The sequence below is a fragment of the Macaca thibetana genome, chromosome X (genome assembly GCF_024542745.1).
Source record: "Macaca thibetana thibetana isolate TM-01 chromosome X, ASM2454274v1, whole genome shotgun sequence".
Lineage (NCBI taxonomy): Eukaryota > Metazoa > Chordata > Mammalia > Primates > Cercopithecidae > Macaca > Macaca thibetana.
The window spans coordinates 8,274,573-8,296,186 of NC_065598.1; the positions used below are offsets into that span (position 1 = coordinate 8,274,573).

The 21,614-nt window shown below is 39.4% G+C and overlaps 1 pseudogene; it reads right to left on the reverse strand.

Annotated features, from left to right (window-relative positions):
* Nucleotides 1–17,527: 17,527 nt before the first annotated feature.
* Nucleotides 17,528–17,919, reverse strand: LOC126945972 (anaphase-promoting complex subunit 15-like; annotated as a pseudogene).
* Between the last annotated feature and the right edge of the window lie 3,695 nt (nucleotides 17,920–21,614).

A 21,614-nucleotide genomic window follows, 5' to 3' on the forward strand; every position in this document is an offset into this window, starting at 1 on the left:
GAGTGCATTCACCATTCAGAAAGGAAATGTAATCATGGCAGAGACCACAGTTCAAATGATGGTTCATGATGCTCAAAGTCAAAGCCAAGTCAATGGCAGTAAAACTTTAATCACGAAAATCATCTTCTTACTCCCCAACCCAATCGTGGCAACTTCATCACTTGAAATTAATGTTATCGACTTTATTTAATTTTATGGGTTATGCACCCTCTAAATACACAAAGTTGTTTTAAATTTAAGCCTAACACACTATTATAAACTCATTAATAAAAATTTAAAAAATTTATGCACTTTAGAATTTGGTCTGTGCTTAATTTGGATGTTTACTTTTATGGCTTATATAGGTTAGAAACATATGGCACACACAAAAAATATACCTACCTACTTACATATTTATACACATTTAAATATAGTGCTGTTAAAAGATAATTTTCAGAAAGGGTAAAATCATGACTCCATGCATATATAAAAGTTAACATGTGTTCATGACTTTATTTGAGTCATTAATCAATGAAAGAACCAGACAGATGTTAGAACCCATTCACCGGAAAAGTCAAAACAGCACAAATGTACCTGGAACAAAAGAATTGAATCACAAAATGGCAGCAAAGCTGGCTTTTCCAAAGGTGGAGAGGGAAGTCAATGGAACCTGTCTGGCCAAGGCACAGTTTGCACACCTAAGTTGTACTTGCAATTTACAAAGAGATGCAAAGATTCGGAGCTGGATCCCACTGCTTGGAAAGGGATGCTTAGTGGCAATGCTTAGGTGTTCACCTAAACAAAATTTTCTCTACAATAAAAATAATTGAATGCTGGACTGAAGTTAATGAGGAAATTCTTTTTTAAACTTCAAATGAGATCCATACATTACTCAAGTATGAATAATTTAATCCCAAGCACCTTATATACATATATATATATAATATATATATACATTATATATATATTTGTTGTCATTACTTTTTTTCTGAGACGGGAGTCTGGCTCTGTCACCCAGGCTGTAGTTCAGTGACATGATCATAGCTCACTGCAGCCTCCAACTCCTGGGCTCAAGTGATTCTCCCACTGTAGCCTCCCAAGTAGCTGAGACCAGGCATGCGCCACCATGCCCAGCTATTTTAAAAATATATATTGAAGTTATACATTCATATATGTAGATATGTATACATATGCACATGTACATGATTGTAAGGGGCAGTCCTGCCTATAGGGAAAATGAGAGAAAAAAATCAGCCTGAGAAGTCAGGGGTTGAAAGGAAAATGCATTTCTAACCATAAGCAGAGAGGAAACCTACACAGAACTGAGAGGTTTAAATTTCATGGCAGCCTGGCCAGCATGTGATCAGAGAGATCTGCATGTCACATTCAAATGCAGTAAAAATAGGGGTCAGTATTGATTACTTTTCATCGGAAGAATTCAGGAGTCATATTTCCCAATAGCAGGTGCTGAGAACTTTTATCCCTGCACTCTGTTAGGTGAACAATTTAGCCACTGGACCAAGTCATGGTACCTATAGAAATGCAATAATCTCTGCTTAAATTTTCTTGTAATGAGGAGGGATAGAGAGTCTATTGTTACACTTTTTAAGCTGCATAATGTAAATAATATTATTTTTGGTCCTGTAAAATTTTGTGAAGGATTTTCAATGAAAATGAAAATGACTCTCTGAAGACTGGGGAAATTGTTGAAAGGCAGGATTTTCTTACTTTTGGCCTCTTGCTCAATTCAGCTGAAAATCACAGCTTGTCTTCTGAAATAGCCAGTGCCATTTGAAATACTCAGTTGAAATGGTGTTCGATTGTAATGAGCTTAAATGATTGAAAAAGTGAATTTAAGCAGGTTTAAGTAGATGGAGCCTTTCAATAAGTGTTGTAGTCATTTATTCAAAGTCTTTCACTTAAGGAGGTAATAGCTGACTCATTCATATAACTAATATGCCTCATGTAGAATAATGTATGCTATTTGTGAATTTGAGTTATAAAAAATTCTTTCGTGTTTCTAGTGCATAGCCCATAAAACCAGGTATGTGGAAATTTACGATCCAGTTTTCCTCATAGGAATCAGCTCCTGCCGCTGTCAAACAGATATTTCTTCTTCCATTTTCTTTGGTTCTTATGGAGTCATAGAATGGCCTTTAAACTAAGTATGCTGCCCCATGGAGCCCCATCCACCACACCAATATTGAAGAAAAAATGATATAGCTCATTAAAACAGTGGTATTTTCTGTAAAATGGAAATAACGGTAGTATTTCCAAAAGATTACTAGATTTTAGAACTTTATTACACTTCACTGACCCAACAAGGAGCTACATTTTTATGCCAATTATTTAATGAAAGGGTCATAAAAGAATGTTCAATTGTCTGGAAATATGTGGCAATCTCCCTCCGGAAAATTAGTACTTTGTTGTTGTTAAATGAAGTGAAAGTTAGGGAATAACTTGCTGAGGGGCTTCACTAGAAAGCCAGTAAGGCATTTTCTCTACATACTAGAGCCAATTCCATCAACTGCTAACAGGCACCCATAAAATGCCAGATGTAGAGCAGTCCGAATTTGTTTATTTGTAACATTAGCATGCATTCTTTCAATATGCAGAAATCCTCTTTATGGCCATACACACAGGTGTGCCTACCGTGTGTTTAAAAGAGTGACAGTATTTCTCCCTATCACAAGGTCAAAAACCTCTTTCCAAAGCCAACCTGCACAAACACTGGCTGTTTCACTGTTGTGTATAGTGGCTTTCACCGCCTGCTATTCTGGCTCGACACTGCGGCTTTGGAGGCCTTTAGTTCATACAAGACGCGTTGTGGTTTGTGGTCAGCGGAATAATAGCTCCAAATATGTCCGGGTCCTAATTCCTGGAACCTAGGAATACACTAGGTTACATGACCAAAGGGACTTTGCAGATGTGATTAAATTAAGGATCTTGAGATGGGGGGATTATCCTAGATTATTGGATGGGCCCAAATTGATCACATGAGCCCTTAAAAAGCAGTGAACCTTTCCTAGCTGGGGTCACAAAGATGCAGCAGAAGAGAGTCAGAGAGATGAAAGATGAAAAGGACACAACTTACCTTTGCTGGCTTTGAAGATGGAAGGCACCATGGGCCAGGGAATGAGGGTGGCCTCTAGAAGCTGAGAATGACCGGGTCTGATAGTCAATAAGGAGACGGAGGCCTCAGAACTCGTCAAAGAACTGAATTCTGCCACCCACTTGCACAAGCCTGAAAGTGAATTCTTCTCTAGAGTCTTTAGAAAAGAGCTTAGCTCAGCCAACACCTTGATTTTACTGAGATCCACGTCAAACTCCTCTCTTACAGAACTGTGAGACAGTACATGTGAGATAATACATGTGTTATGTACAAGTGCTACATTTGTGGCAATTATTTAGAACAGCAATAGGCCACTGATACATAATTCTCAGCATAGCTCTCAACATCTCCATGTACCCCATTAATTCTGAGACACCATTCTTCATAAATCATAGCAAAAATCTAGTAATGAAGATTTTTAGGAAGAAGAAATACTACTCCCTTAAATTGAAGGTAACATGCATTCTGGTTTTTAAAATAATAAAATATAGACCGAAAAAAAGATAAAATACAGTCTTTATCTTTGATTTAAGGACATATGGTATTTATTGGTGGCTAAATGTAGGGAGTTTTCAATGGTGGCCAAATATAGGGAGTATCCAAGTTTGTATCAAAACATCTGTTTTCCTAATTTTTTTAAAAATATGTCTCACATCTATTCATATTCTGTTCCCCCAAAATTTCCCTCTTTCTAAAATGCAGACATAATTAGAAGGCAGTTAATATTGGCTCCCTTCCCTCTGTGTGCACTAGCGTTAAATGTTCAGAGCCCAATAAGGTTTACTACTGCGCATTTCATTCCATAATATATTCCTTACACACAGGAAGAACACTGGTGACTTAAAACAGAGTTAACACATTCTAAAGAATTTCAAGATTATTAAAAGGAATGGCCCTCTTGTGATTAGCAGTAATTCTCAAAATTATAACTTGTAGCCATGTCAGACTAGCACAAGAGCTGTTATTGTACAAATGCATTGGTTGTGGTTCTAGCATAGAAATGAAATAGATAATTTGCCTAGTCATTTTAGCAAGAGTTGCCAGAACAACTTCTTCCTCAAAGTTAAACCTTCTACAACTGGAGTTTGAAGTGTCAACTATTACAATAAGCTGGTAATGATTGATTTTAATCTGGTGTGTGTGTGTGCACACGCGTTCGTGCAAGCACGCTTGCATCTGTGTGTTTACTGTGTATGCCTTGTATGCCTGGCAAGAATCTGCAAAAGTTGCATGGTGGAAAATGTGAAGAAAATGGAGGAAGGGCTTTACCTTCTCTTGCCAGCAAAATTGTAACTGGGTTAGGTTTAAGATTTTGCAATATGGTTTCAAGAAGACATTCTCAAGGGCCTCTGCTGAATAATGTAAATTCAGATGCCGCTTCAATATGACCTTTTTTTTTCTTCAATAAATGAGAAAAAGAGGAATAGATACTCTTTTCTGTTGGTTTAAGAAGTCAGCTTGATCTGAAGCCACCTCGTTTACATTAAATAGTGGAACCTGGGTTGTTTAATAGAGTGTGGAACAGTGCAGATGGTAGAATTCCAGAAAATTTTTGCTCTCACTGCTGATCGGTCTAGTTAGACTTCCTAGAGAAACATCAGGTGGTTAATTTTTGACATACTGCCTTTAAAGAATCTCTCTTTTTTTCACTTTGTTGTCCTAGCTCCAAGAGATCAGCCTCATTGCAATATGTGCTCTCTAACCTGTCTTCTATACCTTTAAGATTAAGATACCTGAAGAAATAAATCTCTAAAAGTCTTAACTCAGTGCTGCCATGGCTTCAGATTTTGTTTAACATAGAGCCATCTGTGTGGCCCACCCATAATGCCAGCTCTGAGTTAATGGGAGACTTGCAAAGGGTAGATTAGACTCTTCAGGGGGATTGTGGTAGTTCACACACTGGACATCCAGAATTTCAACTATTTGTAGAAAGCTTGTTTTTTTTGTTATGCCTGATGAGCAAGATGCCCAGTGTTTACACAAGCAATTCAAGCACCTGTAAAAATGTTTACATCCTGGAACAAAGTATTGCCTCCAAAATACAAAAAGGGAACGATAAAATTTAAATGAATAATAATCTCAAAATCAAAATGTACATAATCTTTGTGCAAGTGGATTTTATTTTTTAAAAATTAATGTGCTAATCCCAGTTACTCAGGAGGCTAAGGCAGGAGAATCGCTTGAACCCGGGAGGTGAAGGTTGCAGTGAGCCAAGATCGCGCCACTGCACTCCAGCCTGGGCGACAGAGCAAAATTCTAACTCAAAAAACAAAAACAAAAACAAAAAACGATAATAATAATAATAATGAGCTATGTGGATATGTCCAAGTTCAGATTTCCAGAAGCTAGCCTTGATACGAGAACTGGTATGCAAGTTACTTAATAAAGAAGTATGCTGGCTGGGGGTGGTGGCTCACTCCAGTAATCCTAGCACTTTGAGAGGCCGAGGAGGGCAGATGACTTGAGGTCAGAAGTCCAAGACCAGCCTGGCCACCATGGTGAAACCCCATCTCTACTAAAATTAAAAAAATTAGCCGGGCGTGTTGGCACACACCTGTAATCCCAGCTACGGGAGGCTGAGACAGGAGAATCGCTTGAACTCAGGAGGCAGAGGTTGCAGTGAGCCGAGATTGCACCCCTGCACTCCAGCCCGGGCGACAGGGCGAGACCCTGTCGCAAAAAACAAAAGCAAAACAACAACAACAACAACAACAAAACCACCCAAAGAAGTATGCGGATAACTCCGTAAGGCAGTGGGTGAAGCAGGTGAGGGAAACCAAGCAAGGGTGTGGTTTCAGATACAGTCCTGCAGAGGCTGACTCTGGAGTGTGAGTTGGGCTTCAGAGTTGGCCCCACCCAAAGCAAAAGAGCTGGATTCCATCCATCCCTCTCAACTCGGTGCAGCTATGAACGCTTTGTCAAGGGTCCTCCCTGGGGGAGGAGAGGAACTAAATTCCAAGGCACGGCAGTGTTTCTGGGGAAGAGCCACAAGCGTAGGATTTTTAGCAGCCACATTGGCAAGAGGAGAATCTTCCGGGCTCCTGTGAGAGGACCTAGCATTGTCCTCTAAAGACTGCTCCCGGGTGGCTGAGGCAGGAGAATCGCTTGAACCCAGGAGAAGGAGGTTGCAGTGAGCTGAGATCGCGCCGTTGCACTCCAGCCTGGGTGACAAGAGCGAAACTCCGTCTTAAAAAACAAAAAGTCTGTTCTTGATGGTCATTCCTTGCAACGCGTTAGGGCACGCTCCTAATCCATAATTCCAGCCACTGGATAGAGACACAGCAGCACAGCTAATGCCCCAACTCCAGTCACTCCTGATTGGTCCCATAGCCATTCCTTTGGAGTTCCGCTGTCTGTGTCTTCCTTGCCTCAAAGCTTGGCTCTGTTCATTGGTAAAATGATGACTTTACCTCCTATGAATGCAAATTGTTTTCATCCATAAGATGTAAATAAGAATAGTTGCCTTACAGGATTATAAGAGGATTAAATTAGATGCTTCAGTAAAGTAATCTGCATATAGTAAATATTCGAGGAGTATTAAATTCCTTCTGTCTTGTCAAAGATTTTAAGGGAACTAAAAATTGCATACCTGCCTTAAGGGGTTCTTTTTTATTATCGCTCGAAATAAGATACTGTTTCTTGGTTTTAGTTGGATCTCTCTTACCATAAGTTAATGTTGTTTCTCCTCTTCCTCCTCCTCCTCCGCCTCCTCTTTCTTCTTCCTCTTCCTTCTCCTCCTCTCTCCCTTTCCTCTTTCTCTACTCATTCCAATTTTTCTCCTTCTACTCCTTTTCCTTCTTTGGTTTTATAATTCTTCTTCATCATCTTTGTCTTCTTGTAATTCTAATCTTTTCTAATTCCAATTCTTCTTCAATTTATCTGCCTCCTCCTATTCCTGCTCCTTCTCCCCTTTTTTTTCTGTAGATACATGCAAACATTTTCCATAGCCTTTAAGAGAAACTTAGCTGCGTTGCAGCCTGTCTGGAAATTCCTTAAGTGTAGCCAGACGGATCTCCCACATGACTGCATTCATCACACATAGCAGGCAACTGGGAAGTGTTGAGTCTGGAGGAGGAGGAAAGTGGTTGGATTGAGATCCCTCTTTGCCAAGTGCCAGCCTGTTTGACTCTCATGAACATTTCTGAATGTCAACCTCTCCATCTGTAACATTTTAACAATGATGACAACCAACATTGTAGAGCTGTTGCAACGTAAGGGAGATATATGGAAAATTGGCTGGCTTACCATGTGACATTGATTAATAAACAATGGATCATGGAAGGAATTACACTTGTGCCACCAGTGTGTAGGGAACACCTGTTATATGCCAGGCAATTTGCCAAGTACTGGCTGTATCAAGAAAGCCATCTTCGCCTGTAATCCCAGCACTTTGGGAGGCCAAGGTGGGCAGATCACCTGAGGTCAGGAGATTGAGACCAGCCTGACCAACATGGAGAATCCCCGTCTCTAATAAAAACACAAAAATTAGCCGGGCATGGTGGTGCATGTCTGTAATCCCAGCTACGCGGGGGAGGCTGAGGAAGGAGAATCACTTGAACCCAGGAGGCAGAGGTTGTGGTGAGCCGAGATCACGCCATTGCACAGCAGCCTGCACTCCAGCCTGGGCAACAAGAGTGAAACTCAGTTTCAAAAAAAAAAAAAAAAAAAAAGCCATCTTCTCTGATGAGCCTTTTACATCTTTATGAAGAAAATGTTTTCAGTGTAGCCTCAAAATTATCTGGTACATTTGTTTTCTACCAGAGAGTGATGAGATAACCTGAAAGTTTTTGGATCTTAAACCAGAGCCACCAAAATATATATTCTCTTTCCTTTTGGGGGACCTGAAATAGATTTGTGTCATTATGTCATTTTTTAAAATTATACTTTAAGTTCTAGGGTACATGTGCACAACGTGCAGGTTTGTTACATATGTATACATGTGCCATGTTGGTGTGCTGCACCCATTAACTCGTCATTTACATTAGATATATCTCCTTATTAGACACAAAATCAGCCTCTTGACACACTCACCCTTTTCTTTTTATAACACATCTAGACATCTTTGATCCATAGACAACATCTTGGTCATAATTTTTTCCTGCTTATGTTTTCAGAACAACTATTCTAGACAACTTATTTTCTTTTACGGTATTTTTGAACATTCAGAACGAGTTTTGAACATTCAGAACATTCAGAAGAAATACTCACATTTCTTCTCTTGCTTCTGGTGACCCAGACCTTGCCCTCAACTGGAAAGCTGTCATGCCCTGTGTTTCTATTTTGAAATATGTACCTTGTTTACTGGATCATATTTGTCAGAGAAAGTGTATCAGCACAAACATTTCAAAATCTGCACTCATTACTCTGTAGAACTGAGATAACTTTTGTCTGGTTCATTCATTTGTTGATGACTCAAACTAATTTATTGGCAAATATTATTTGAATGAGTTTCCTACTAGTCTCTCTTAAAGAATATTAACAATAATGATATGCAAAAGTCAACATTCTTTATTACTCGAACAAACTGCATTTCTCAACCCACTTGACAGTTTAAAATTGCCATTAGGAAGAATTTGACTTTCAAGAAGAATTAAATGGCGTTTATTGTGGTGACTGATTATCAGCATAAGAACCATGCATTTTTCTGCTACAGTAGAGGAAATAATTTAATTAGTCTGTTATTGTAAATGTTCTGATTTTAATATATTAACTTGTGGCCTGCGGCTGATAGAAAAGAAATTAACACTGACTCTTTTTGACTGTTGAATGAATTGGACTTTCCAGGGCAAGAAAATTAATTATAAATGCTCTCTATTTAAGATTGCCAGATTTTTTATGATAAATGATGTAATTATGAGATGTCAAGTATACAAATAGTCATGCATCGACATTTCAGCTTATTAATTCCAACATTCACCATTACGTATGACATATTCATCACATTTAATTGCTCGGTAGAGGGGAGGCAAAATCATTGTTCTCCTCATTTTCCTTGTGATTTTCAGGCAGTACATTTCAGAAGACGTTGAATGCTAATGTATTAAATTTCTGATGACAGCCTCATGTTGCATTTTGAGCTAAGACCAAAATAAATAAAATTCAGGGTAAAGTAGGATAAGGCAACAGAAGGAGGAACAAACCTTTACAAAATGGCAAGTTGGGTGAAGTTTGCCTTCAGCTCCCTCTCATCTCTGTTTCCCTTCCTCTCTTCTACCCATTCTGGGGTATGTGAATGAGTCTTCGGTGCCTTGACGGCGAATTCTAGGGTCTCAGGAGCTTCTGCCTTTCCCGGAAATGCTCTTCTTCTCTCATTGATCAGTGTCCCTGTTCATTCTGTTACAGCATGAATACAATTGAATGGCATCAGAAGAATTCAGGGCCACTCACCCGTGGCCACAGTTGTAAGAGTCACAGGTGATAAAGTACATAATCTTAAAAATCCTGCAATACCTTTAAATAAGTTTGTATTTTGTTCATCCCATCTGTGATGTTCAGTTTTACAAGTCAATGCAGTTAGGCTACAGTTTCCAGTTATCCAATCAAACACCAATCTAGGTGCTGCTATTTTGGTATAGCAAAAGGTATTTTGTAGTTGTGGTTAAAGTCTGTAATCAGCTGACTTTAAGTAAGGGAGGTGATCCTGAACTATTTGCATGGACCGGTATAATCACAGGGGTCCTCATCAGAGGGAGGCAAATGGGTCAGAGTCAGAAAAAGAAGACATAATGATGGGGGCGGAGACTGAAGTGATGCCCTTTGTGAAAATAAATTCATCAAATTGAAGCTGTTGGAACGTTAAATTATTTTGAGGCTTGAAGGAATGTGATTGTGAGATCTGAGTCATGCAGCCAGCAGCTGTAACCTTTCCTTCACTGATGATAAATTAACCCTCTTCCTAAGTTTTCCTTGTTTTGTAAAATGTTGTGAAAGAGTAAATGACACCAGAGAGAAGACCTCTTCACTTTTAATTACTAACCTTTTATTATAGATTAACTGCCTTCTTTCTTTTCTTGCACACAACTCAGACCAGATGGTGCAAAAGATCCCATGGCTATCAAATTGCTTAAAATAGAATTTTTTAAAATTAATTTTTTTTTTTGTTTTTAGAGACAGGGTCTCATTCTGTAGCTCAGTGCAGAGATATGATAATAGCTCACTGCAACCTTGAACTCCTAGGCTCAAGTAATCCTACTTCACCCTCTCGAGTAGCTGGGACTACAGGCACAAGCCACGATGTCTGACTTAACATGGACTGTTAAATATATATTTCCTTAAAAGGAATAAGCTGTAACAAATCAAAATTACTGCAACTCATAACCCAGTCTTATGTGAAAGTGTTGTAATCATGGTAAACTTCTTTGAATTTGTCTAAATGAGTGTGAAACCCTGACCTCTCCACCTCTGAGTACTGACTCCATTCCTCTGGAGTTTGTATTTCCCAAGAGGACAAATTCAAACTTTGCTCTTGAATAAACTATTTAAAATTGGATTCTGATCCCTTTGATTATTTCACGTTAACATCTTTGATGGTGGAGGAAGGAGCCACCGGGCATGGAACACAGGTAGTCCCTAGAGGCTGGAAAGGCATGGAAAAGCAGATTCTTACCTGGAACCACCAGGAAGAACCAGCCCTGCCAAAGTTAGGTTTCAACTCATTGAGACCCATTTCAGACTTCTAACCCCCAGAATTGTAGAGTGGTAAATTTGTGTTGTTTTGAGCCACTAAGTATGTGGTAATTTGTTACTGCAGCAATAGAAAACTCATATACCATAGTATACCTGTGAAAATTATGCAAGTGTGTAAAATCTACTATTTATTCAATCTACAAAAACTGCTTTGATGCCTATATGCTTGCAAATCCTTCTTGCAATAACTCTGCTACACCTCTAGAGGCACAGTCCATAGGTTGATACCATTGACCGAAACAGACAAGTGTGGGTCAGGTAACACCTCCCATCAGTCCCTGCTGCACTTTCCCTTCTCGCCCTTGGTATAGTCTCACGATCCTTCTCCAGGCAGCCATGTCCAGGCTTGCAAGATGAAACCTATCAGCTTTCCCCATCAGACCTGTATCTTGTTTTCCCCCTTTTTGTTACCTGAGGCAGGCAGAATTCTAAGGTACATCCTAAGATTCCCAGCCCCTGGTATATATACCCTATGTAATACCCTCCACTTGAGGATAGGCAGTACCAGTAAATATGATGGATGCCACTCCAGTGATTCCATCCCTAATTAGCTTGCACTGAGTTAATCAAAAGGAAGATCATCTGGGTGGGACTGATCAAGGCAGCTGAGCCCTTAAAAGTGACAAGAAGTAGCAGCAGAAGCTGTTCTACTTAACGAAGAAAGCAAACAGCCATGTTGTAAACTGCCTATGGGGTCCACGTGGCAACAAACTTCAGGCAGCTACTAGCTGAACAAGGTCTTGGGAGAAGACCAGCAGGAAAGGAGAAACCTCAAACACACAGCTAAAGGAAATGCATACTGCCAACAACCCTGTGAGCTGAGAATGAAACTGTGAGCATGACTATAAGAAAGGGACACAGTTCAGCTGACACCTTGGTTTCAACCTGGTGAGAAGTGAACAGAGAGCCCAGGTAACCCATTCCCAGATGCCTGACTCATGGAAACTGTGAGACAGCAATTGGTGTTGCTGTAAGCCACTAACTTGGTGGTTATTTGTCATGCAGCAATAGCAAATAATACACCATCTTGCAAAAAGCATATACTTCAGTTTGCAACCATCAAATGCACAAAATTAATGTAAACTATGTTATTAATTGTTTATAGCCATACATGTGCTACAGAATAAGAGAAATGCTTTTCTAAAATGAAAAGAAGTTGTAGTCTGAGCAGAATGGGTGGTTGGAAGAGATGCTTCCCTTCAAAGTAACCTTCCCTTCCAATCCCCTCCCATAATTCCTACTTGCTCACTTAGAATGCTAGATCAGCTGAGGTAGCAAGGAGATATACCAGGCTTTCTAGATTACTGCTATTCATGCTGGCTTCCAAATCCTGTTGTTTCCACGACCTTGGGGGTCTTTGTCACTCACTGGACCTTGTGCACAACGGCAAATGGAACTTATGCCTTATCCTCCTAAATCGTAATCCTATTGCATATTTCCTCAATGTTTTTTTTTTTTTTTTCCTCCTCACTCCAAAGCGTATACCAGATGGTAAATCCCAGGAAACATTTAGCAAGTTTGGCAAAAATTCTGTGAGCAAAACTATTTTGAAAGCTATATTTGAAGCAGAAAAAGTGGAGCAAAGGAGATAGAGATAGATTCAGTGCTTGGGGCTGATGAAATAGTGTTAAATGAAGCACAAAGAAAGCTTTACAGTTCTTTATTATTGTGTCTTGAATGTGTAGGTGAATAATCCTCAGAGTGGATATAGAGGAAAACATGAGTCAGAGGAAACTAAAGTCCACAGGAGTGAGCGTAAAGGAGTATTAGATTGCTTCAAAGAAATTACGCCTATGCTCAGACTGGGTCTATCGCAGCGTATCAGGAAGATTTGAAGACATGAACATAGACACACCCTCAGGAAACCAGAGGGAGGCTGGGCATGGTGGCTCACACTTGCAATCCCAACACTTTAGGAGGATGAGGCCGGAGAATTGTTTGAGCCCAAGAGTTCAATACCAGCCTGGGCAACATGGCAAGACTCTGTCACTACAGAAAATACCAAAGAAAAAAAAAAAAAAGAATGAATAGGTGAGTGAGATAGATAGGGGTGAAACTCTAGACTCAGGCAAACACTCCAGTTTTCCAAAAGGAGATGAAGAAGGTTATGCTTAAGAAACTACCTACTTTTTTACATCACACTAACTCCTGGTTGCATTTTAAATAAATAATGGAAATGTACTATCATGTCCTTAATTACTATGCTACCAGAAAGAAAGATCCTAGTAGAACCATCCACGTAGCCAAATATGCATCCATTCATTCAGAAATGACTTAGATAGCATATAAGTACTGTAAGTACTCATATAGCAATTACTACCAAAGGCAGGGACTATGATAGGCACCTATTAGATGATGGTAAATAAAACGGGATGCTTTGACATTTATCTCTCTCACAGAGCCTTCTAGTTAGGGTATGTGTGCAAAAGTTGTGAGCATTACTATTACGGAAAAGCAAGCAGGATAATTAGAAGATTTCAGATCGGAGATAAATTTCCTTGTCTGAGAACATTGTAGAAGGCTTCCTCAGGTGTTAGGAGGTCCTACTTCTCTTTAGGATTCCTTAAAAGAACTGGTTTCCAAATGAGAATACTATATATATATATATATATATATATATATATATATATATATATATATATATTTTTTTTTTTTTTTTTTTTTTTTTGGCGGCCAAGCCAGTACTTAATAATCTATAGAATTCATGCTTCTCTGGTGAAAGCTAGATTGGAGACATGGCCTAGGATGGTTGCCCAAGTGTGGCCCCCAAGCTCTCTCTCCTGAGTTGAATATGAGTTGGACCATTGAGCACTACTAACCTGCAGAACCCAGCCAAGCAGGCTGGATATGCTGGAAGAGGGAGCTCTGGGGCTGACAGGGATGTTCCTCCAAGCCCAGCTCTGGGCACTTCTCTAGGAGGCCCTTCTGCTTCTCTTTCTGGCCTTTTTACAGAACCATGAAGAAAGAAAAAGGGAATGCGAAGAAAAGATAAAACAGAGCAAGCCTGCCCTTGGCACATATGGTCCCATGCTGCAGAAGGGCTCCCCTCCTCTCCCCTGCTCCACCTGTTGCACACTGCTCTATGTCTACATTCACTGGAGACTGCAGCTTTGGTAAGGCAATGAATGGGGCAGGGAGAATCCTGACAGATCATGCACATCTAGTATGGACCTGCATCTGGTGTGGGCCTCATTGATGGAAGTAAGGAGAGGGGTGTCAGAGACAAAAGCAGGCCCTTCACAGTGCAGACTGAGGACGTGTTATTTCATGTATTCCATCAATATATGTATAAAAGTTATCTGGAGAAACAGAACCAATAATAGGTAGGTAGTTGGTAAGTAGACAGATGATAGGCAGGTAGATAGATAGGACACATGGATAGACAGATAAATGATGGATAGATAGATGACAGATACATAGATGACATATATATATGTGTATATATATATATTTTTAAAAATTGATTCATCCAGTTTGAGGGGATGATAAGTTGGAAATCTTCAGGGCAAGTTGGCAGTCTGGAGATTCAGGTAAGATTAGATGCTGCAGTCATGAGTTTGAAAATTAGAAACTGTGGAATTTCCCTGTTGCAGCAGAATGTCTTTTTCTTTGAGAGACCTCAGTCTTTGCTCTTAAGGCCTTCAACCAAATAAATAAGGTCTACCTACATAATGGAGGATAATCTGATTCACTTAAAGTCGAATGCTTTAAATATAATCATGTCTAAAATACACCTTCACAGCAACATCTAGACTAGTGTTTGGCCAAACAGCTGGTCAAGCCCAGTTGACACATGCAACTAGCCATTGCAATACAACTAAAGTCAGCCACAAGGGGAAAGACAGACCCTACCCTGAGATATTTCAGCGGATCCACACAAGACGATGGAGGAAATAGGGCCAGGGGAAGTGCATATTCCCTCTTCCAGCTACTCATCATAATAATTCAGCTGCTCAATCAGTATTTACTGAGGTCTCAGATGAGCTAGGAACTGTCCTGGGTGCTTCAGACACAGAAGTGAACGAAACAGAAAGGCTCCTTGCCTTCAAGGAACTGACAGTCAAGACCAGGGGTCAGTGAACTATAACCGGGAGCAGGTCTGGCCTGCTGCTTGTTTTTGCAAATAAAGTTTTATCTGGATAGAGCCATGCCCACTCGTTTACATGTTTTGGTTGCTTTCATGCTCCATCAGCAGAGATGAATAATCACAACAGCAAAGACTAAAATATTTCCTCTCTGGCCCTTTACAGACAAAGTTTGGCAATCCCTGGTGCAGGCCTTTGCATAGCAGGTCAGTGAAGCCTAAGGGACTCCCTTTTTTCATTCTATTGACAAATACCATAGGTTGACTGCTTCTTCGGAAATAAGTAAAGTGAAAATGAACATGGAGCTTTTAAAATCTCAAGAAAGGAAACTTCTGGTAGCAAAAGTGTTTACTATAGAAACTAGAACAAAAACGTTTAAGAATTACATCTCCTGCTAGAATCGAGAAGGGAGGCTCCTGTGACAAAGAAGCAGAAAGTCTCTTTTTCTGCAAGAGAACAAGTGAAAATGGAAAACATAACAGAATGAGATGCAAATACCAGCAGAGGTGAAAACATAAACTCAGAGATACAGGCCATATCGCTTTCAAGGAAACCAAAATTTCAAAAGCAGAATAAAGCCTGCACTGGATAGCAAGAGATCCAAACTGGCATAAGGAAAAAGCTAAATCAATGGAATAGATAACGAGATACTCTAAGGATTCAGAGAAAAAGAACAAAATACATGAAAAATATAGGATAGGAACAGAGATTGGGTATAAAGAAATTGATTTTCTCTGGAAGCTACCAGAATAATTGAAAAAGAAGCAATTACAGCTTTTATTATGTAACTATTATGCCCTAGGTATTGCGGTAAGCACTTCACATTCATTATCAATTTTCTTCATTGCAACAATCCTTTGAGACACAAACTAATTTATCCATTTTTTAAGTGAAAAATGCAAGGAGTATGGGAAGCTTGTAAATTACCCATAGTTAGCTACTCAACAGATAAACCAGAAATCAAATCCTGGGCTGACTAAACTTAACACCTGATATTCCATACCCCTAATGAAAGAAACAAACAATGAAAATTTTACTCAAGGGAAAAAAATGACCCAACTTTGTAGATCAGTATGATTGACCCTCATCGTGTACCAAGCAAAGTAATGATGAGTGATTTAGGTGCACAAACATGTCACTGTTTTTCAAAACAAGGAAAGATCCTCTACATTTAGGGATGATTACAGACACCCTGGAAGACAATAACATCGTGAGCAAAACCCACAAATGCATTTTCAGGCTACACTAACAAGAATGAATCGTTTGGCTGAAAGAAAGGCAACGATATTCTACACCTGTCAAGCCACATCTAGAATAAGGTCCAGTCTAGGAACCATTTTTAAGGACTTTCATAAGCCTTCAAACTTAGAAAGCAACCAGCTGGACACATCTTTGGGAAGTGTTCAAGGGAAGCGTGCAGGCAGATGCTGATCACACCTCGAGGGGAGAAACACCCAGGCAGTGGTGGGGGATACATGAGCAGGTGAGGGCTCAGGTGCCTTCCACTGAAGACATTCCAGGAACTGACTGCTCCAACTGATGTTTGACTCGAGCTATACATGCGCAAAGCAGGATTCAATAATCTTTTATTGTTGCATAAACAAGGTTCAAATGACTTCCTGGGCAATGAAAGCAAGCTCATGCTTGACATATTGGAGGAAGTACTATTTCATTGTTTTTGTTTTATCACAGTTCTGTGGCTTATAGAATAGCTGGGCTATTGCAATCATTATTGTCATTTGGGAATTATTATTTTACAAACTCGGCAGAAAAACATGATCATAGTCTAAAGATAGCTGTCTAAAGCCACTCTGAATTGCCCCTTGAAGGGTTTTTGGATGCTTATGACAGCTGAGTAAAAACTTAGTCCCAATAAAAATGAGCTCTTAAGAGGACAAGAGTAGCCAAAAGAAACAAATAAATATGCAGGACACAGTTTCATAATTTGTGCTGCTCTTGAATAGTAATACAGAATAATCGAATGGAATACATTATAAGTTTTATTCAGAACATGCTAAAATAATAACTATTTTATGAGTACCCATTAATGTCAATTATTATTCATTATTAATACTTCACCACCAAATTAAAAAGATATGGCTGTGCTGCATTCTCCTACACTTGTTTCTTTCTAGGGTATTATGATAAGACCCAATTGCTTCATAACTAATTAATGATCTAGTGCAACTTGGAAATAAAAATTGAAAACTAAATACCAGATATTAAAGTTGATATGAGATGACATTCTCTTGTGCTCTCAGGGTGTTTATCAAATTTTGATTAGTGGTAAATATCTGATACTCTTCCTAAGATCTTCTTTCAAGTTCCAAGTAGGTTGTTTTTTTTGGGGGGGGCGTGGATGTGGGGAGGAAATCACTCCTTTGTCTTTATTAAAGAAACGTAGAAAGAGACCAGATCTGGCAACCAAGAGGTGAGGTACTGTCCGGGAAGGTGGAGTGGGCTCAGGCTCTGTGGATTTCAAGTGCAGACTGATGGCCTGGGAGAGGCCAAGGAGACCAGATCCTGGTAGCAGCTGAGGAGTTGCCCAAGGGCACTTTCAGGCACTGGGGCCATCAGCTTGTTCTGTGGGCAGGGGTTGGGGGTTGGGATGCAGCGTAGGTTGGGCTGGACTGGAATCTCCCTGAGGGCACCCTGCCTTGTCTACCTAGATCATCCACTGGTCCTGATCCTGTTCTTTGCCTTCCATGTCCACTTCATTGATCTCTCTGTCATCAGGTGACTAATTGTAGTCATTCATCTTGTTCATGTCCTGCATGTCCTCATCATCCTCTAAGTCCTCTTCACTACCCTCATTGTCTTCATCCTCCTCCTCTTCCTCATCAACATAGTGCTCTGAGGCTGATTTGCCAATGGGAACCAGGTTGTTGTCTTTCTCTGCGATGCTTTGGAGCCAGGTCTAATGCTGCTATTCCTGCTGCTGCAGCTCTGTCTCTTCCACACAAGGTCGATCCAGATTAAACCACAGTGTCTCAGTCCCACAAAGGGGACTGAAGGAAACAAAGTGGACATGGTTCCTAGACTGGGTTTGAGTCCTGGCTCCACTACTTACTAGCTGTTTGATCTTGGCCGAGTCACTTAACCTCTCTGGGCCTCAGTGTCCTCATCGCACCAGGGGCTGCAGCCAGTGCAGACCCGGAAGCGCTTCACCAAGCCTGAGTGGAAGAACCCACCAGAATCAGGGACTCACCCCCAAGCAGTTTTATGTGATCATCTAATCCTGTTATTCTGATTTTGAAAAAGAGAGACAACTCAGCAGAGCCGTTAATGTCAAAGCTTTTGCTTATTTCAATATATTAATCTAATGGGAAAATCTCTAGAAAGTTGTAGATATTCATGTCCCTGCAAACAGTTGCATCACATCTAAGGTCTTTCTTAGGAGAAGAATGTGAATTTCTTATTAAAGTTTTTCCTCTTGAAACCCAGAGGGTAAAAGTTCTATATATTTGGATACATAGATTTTAAAAAGTGTTGGTATTCTCCCTTAAACCTCACAAAAGTCCTACAGAGTAGCTACCTTTAATTCTCTCATTAGAGATAAGAAAATTGAGACTTGAACATTTAGTGAGTTTTCCAAAGGCTAACAGTTTTCAAATTGCAGATCCGGGCCCGAAAACATTGGCAAGATTCACTTCGCTCCACCCTGCTGAAGCTGTTACCAAGAGAAGAAGCTTTTACCATTAGAAGATCTAACTCCACCCAAATGATTTCTTAGCTTCCTTCTCAGAGGTAAGCGTGGAGAGTAACACTCAAGTTGATTAGGAAATTTAAGATGCACTTTATGTAATTTTCATTTGGAAGGCTAACTTTTCCCAGCCTCACAAACATGAGAAGATTATTTGGTAGGTTATGCTGGGTGAATATGGGACTTGTGTCTGAAATGGCTTTGTTCCTTTTTCAGAAGCATTGCATGAAATAGACATTTGATAATACTGGATATGTGGACTAATTTTTGTAGTTGAACCTCTATTTGCAGGATGTGTTGACGATTGTTGAGTGTCCTTCTCTGGACTCTTAGCTGTACAGTGCTAACAAATAAAATGTGTCCATCTAATCCATTTAGTTTAGCAAGTGATCAATGGAATGAAAAAAAGTCAAACTGATTGACTAATTTTACTAAGTAACCAACTTCTCTTTTCAGTTCAGCAACCAGTCAGTTCACTTTAACCCTTTGGCTCCTGCGTGATGCAGACATGAGCCTCTGCTCTGCAGACAAGGACTTAGTCTAACAGCCCACTCTCCTTTAGGGCTCAGGCTTGCGATGGAAAAACAGCAATTTGCCCTCCTTTGGACATTTTGATAAATGATAAACATATTCATCCCCAAACCTCGAAATTATTGCTGAATTTTTTTTAAGCTAGCAACACAAAATTCGAGTCCTACATTCATCAAATTCAAGGCACAAAACCTCACAGAATTATAAAGTCCACCCAATCAATGGAATTCAGAGCTAAGAATTCAGCCACTAAATGGCATGATTGCTGTAATTAGTCGAATGGTATAATTATAGTAAACACATGATAAGTTGCCACTGAAGCACATAATTGCACAGCATAATGGTATTATTATGATTTCTGATGATATAATATGATTTGGATGTATAACAAATTCCCATAACAATATTAAAACATTTTTCATTTGTGCATTTTCTTAGTACCTGATTTGGATTTTTTACATTATGGGAGTTTAAGTCAAAGACAGGAAATCAGACCACGTTTTCAATGAAAGAAAAATAAGTTATTATTCAACATAATACCTTGTTGAGAATGTGGTTAGAAAGAGATAAAGGACTTAAAGTATGAAGTCAGTCATTAGGATAACCCTAAACAGGTATTATAGTTAATGGTTACAATTCAAGAAAACACCTGTACAAACATGAATGTTATTTCATATCTATTCTATGTCCCAGGAATTAATCATTTTACTTTGAATTTATCATGAAAATAAGCTTTCCCAGGACACAACACTGTCCATACTATCTTTGTTTTGTTTTTGTTTTGTTTTGTTTTGTTTTTTGAGATGGAGTTTGGCTCTGGTTGCCCAGGCTGGAGTGCAATGGCGCTATTTTGGCTCACTGTAACCTCTGCCTCCTGGGTTCAAGCGATTCTCCTGCCTCAGCCTCCCGAGTAGCTGGGATTACAGGTGCCTGCCACCACACCCAGTTAATATTTTGTATTTTTAGTAGAGACGGGGTGTCACCATGTTGGCCAGGCTGGTCTTAAACTCCAGACCTCAGATGATCCACCTGCCTCGGCCTCCCAAAGTGCTGGGATTACAGATGTGAGCCACTGCGCCCAACCTATCTTTGGTTTTAACGTCCCTAGGAGAAGACAATGTTTTCAAGTCATGTGCACATTGGTTATATATGTGTTGTTGTCCTGAATTTTTTTTAGATGTAGATTTTGTATGATCAAAAGCATTTTTATTTCATAGAATTTGGGAATTGGAAGAATTCTTAGAGAGTTGAGATGCATAGTTCAGGAATTCGTGGACTTATTTCATTGAAGGTGCTGGGTGTATAAGTGGAAGTACATTCTTCTTGGAAAGGGGTTTTTATCATGGTCATTAGTGGAGTTGTGAAACCAGAAAGGTCTACCTGGGAGATTCTACCATCCGCCTCTATTGGGGCTGAAATCTTCTCCACAAATGCCCATCAGGTCTTTATTCCACTTCAGCTTCAACCTTCGTAGTAAGGAGGCTCTAACTGATCTGTAAAGTAGAAACCATGAGTTCTCTGCCTACCAACCTGCTAATGCAGTTTACCTTTCTTTTTTAAACAATGAAGCATAATGTTTCTTTTTATTAAGGATACGGTTCACAAAACCTCCTAGCCACACATTGTCTAACAGAACTTTCCATGATAATGGAAAATTCTCTACCTTCACTGTTCAGTAAAGTAGCCACTAGCCATATGTGGCTGTGGAGCACTTGAAATGTGGATGATGCATCTTAGGGACTGAATTTTTAAATTTAACTTAATGATAATTAATTTATATTTAAATTTAAATAACCATAAGAGTGGCTATCGTATTGAACAGCACAACCCTGCACATTGTTTTTCTATGCAGGCTCCTCTTCAATGCTATTTTACTCACTTACAACACTGTACATTACATTTTATCAATTTACACATGTAGTATTGTATTATCACCTAAGCAAATATACAGCTTTAAGCATTATAAAAGTTCAATAAATATTAATGGTGATCAATAAATGGAATCATTACAGATAATGAAATAGCATGACAAAACATAAGAGATAATTAGAATCAGTCTTACTTTTATTGACAAAGACAGTCCATGAAATTGGGAGCCATGGTCACATCATGGTATAGGTTTTCATGATTTCAAATTATTTTGATGAATTTCACACTTGATATTTATCTAAAGTTAATTCAAGATTTTCCTATTTGACCTTTCCCTGCCATGAATATTGATGGGTTTTACTGTAGTGTGAATTTCCAAGTGTCTTTCTTTTCTTGTACCCTGAAGATTCAGATTTTAGGATGCATTGTTTATTGCTTACTTTCATTGCACCTCTAGAGAAAGGAGGAGAGAATTTCATCCTAAAGCTTGCTATGAGAAAGATAAGACACAGAATACAGAACCACAAAGGAATTAAGAATTCCATCCTGCTAGAAAATAAAGTCCATGAACTGGGAACTCAATTATTATTTTGAATAACAGTTCAAAATTTTTTTCTCTTATTTCTTTCAACAAAAACTGCTCTTGACT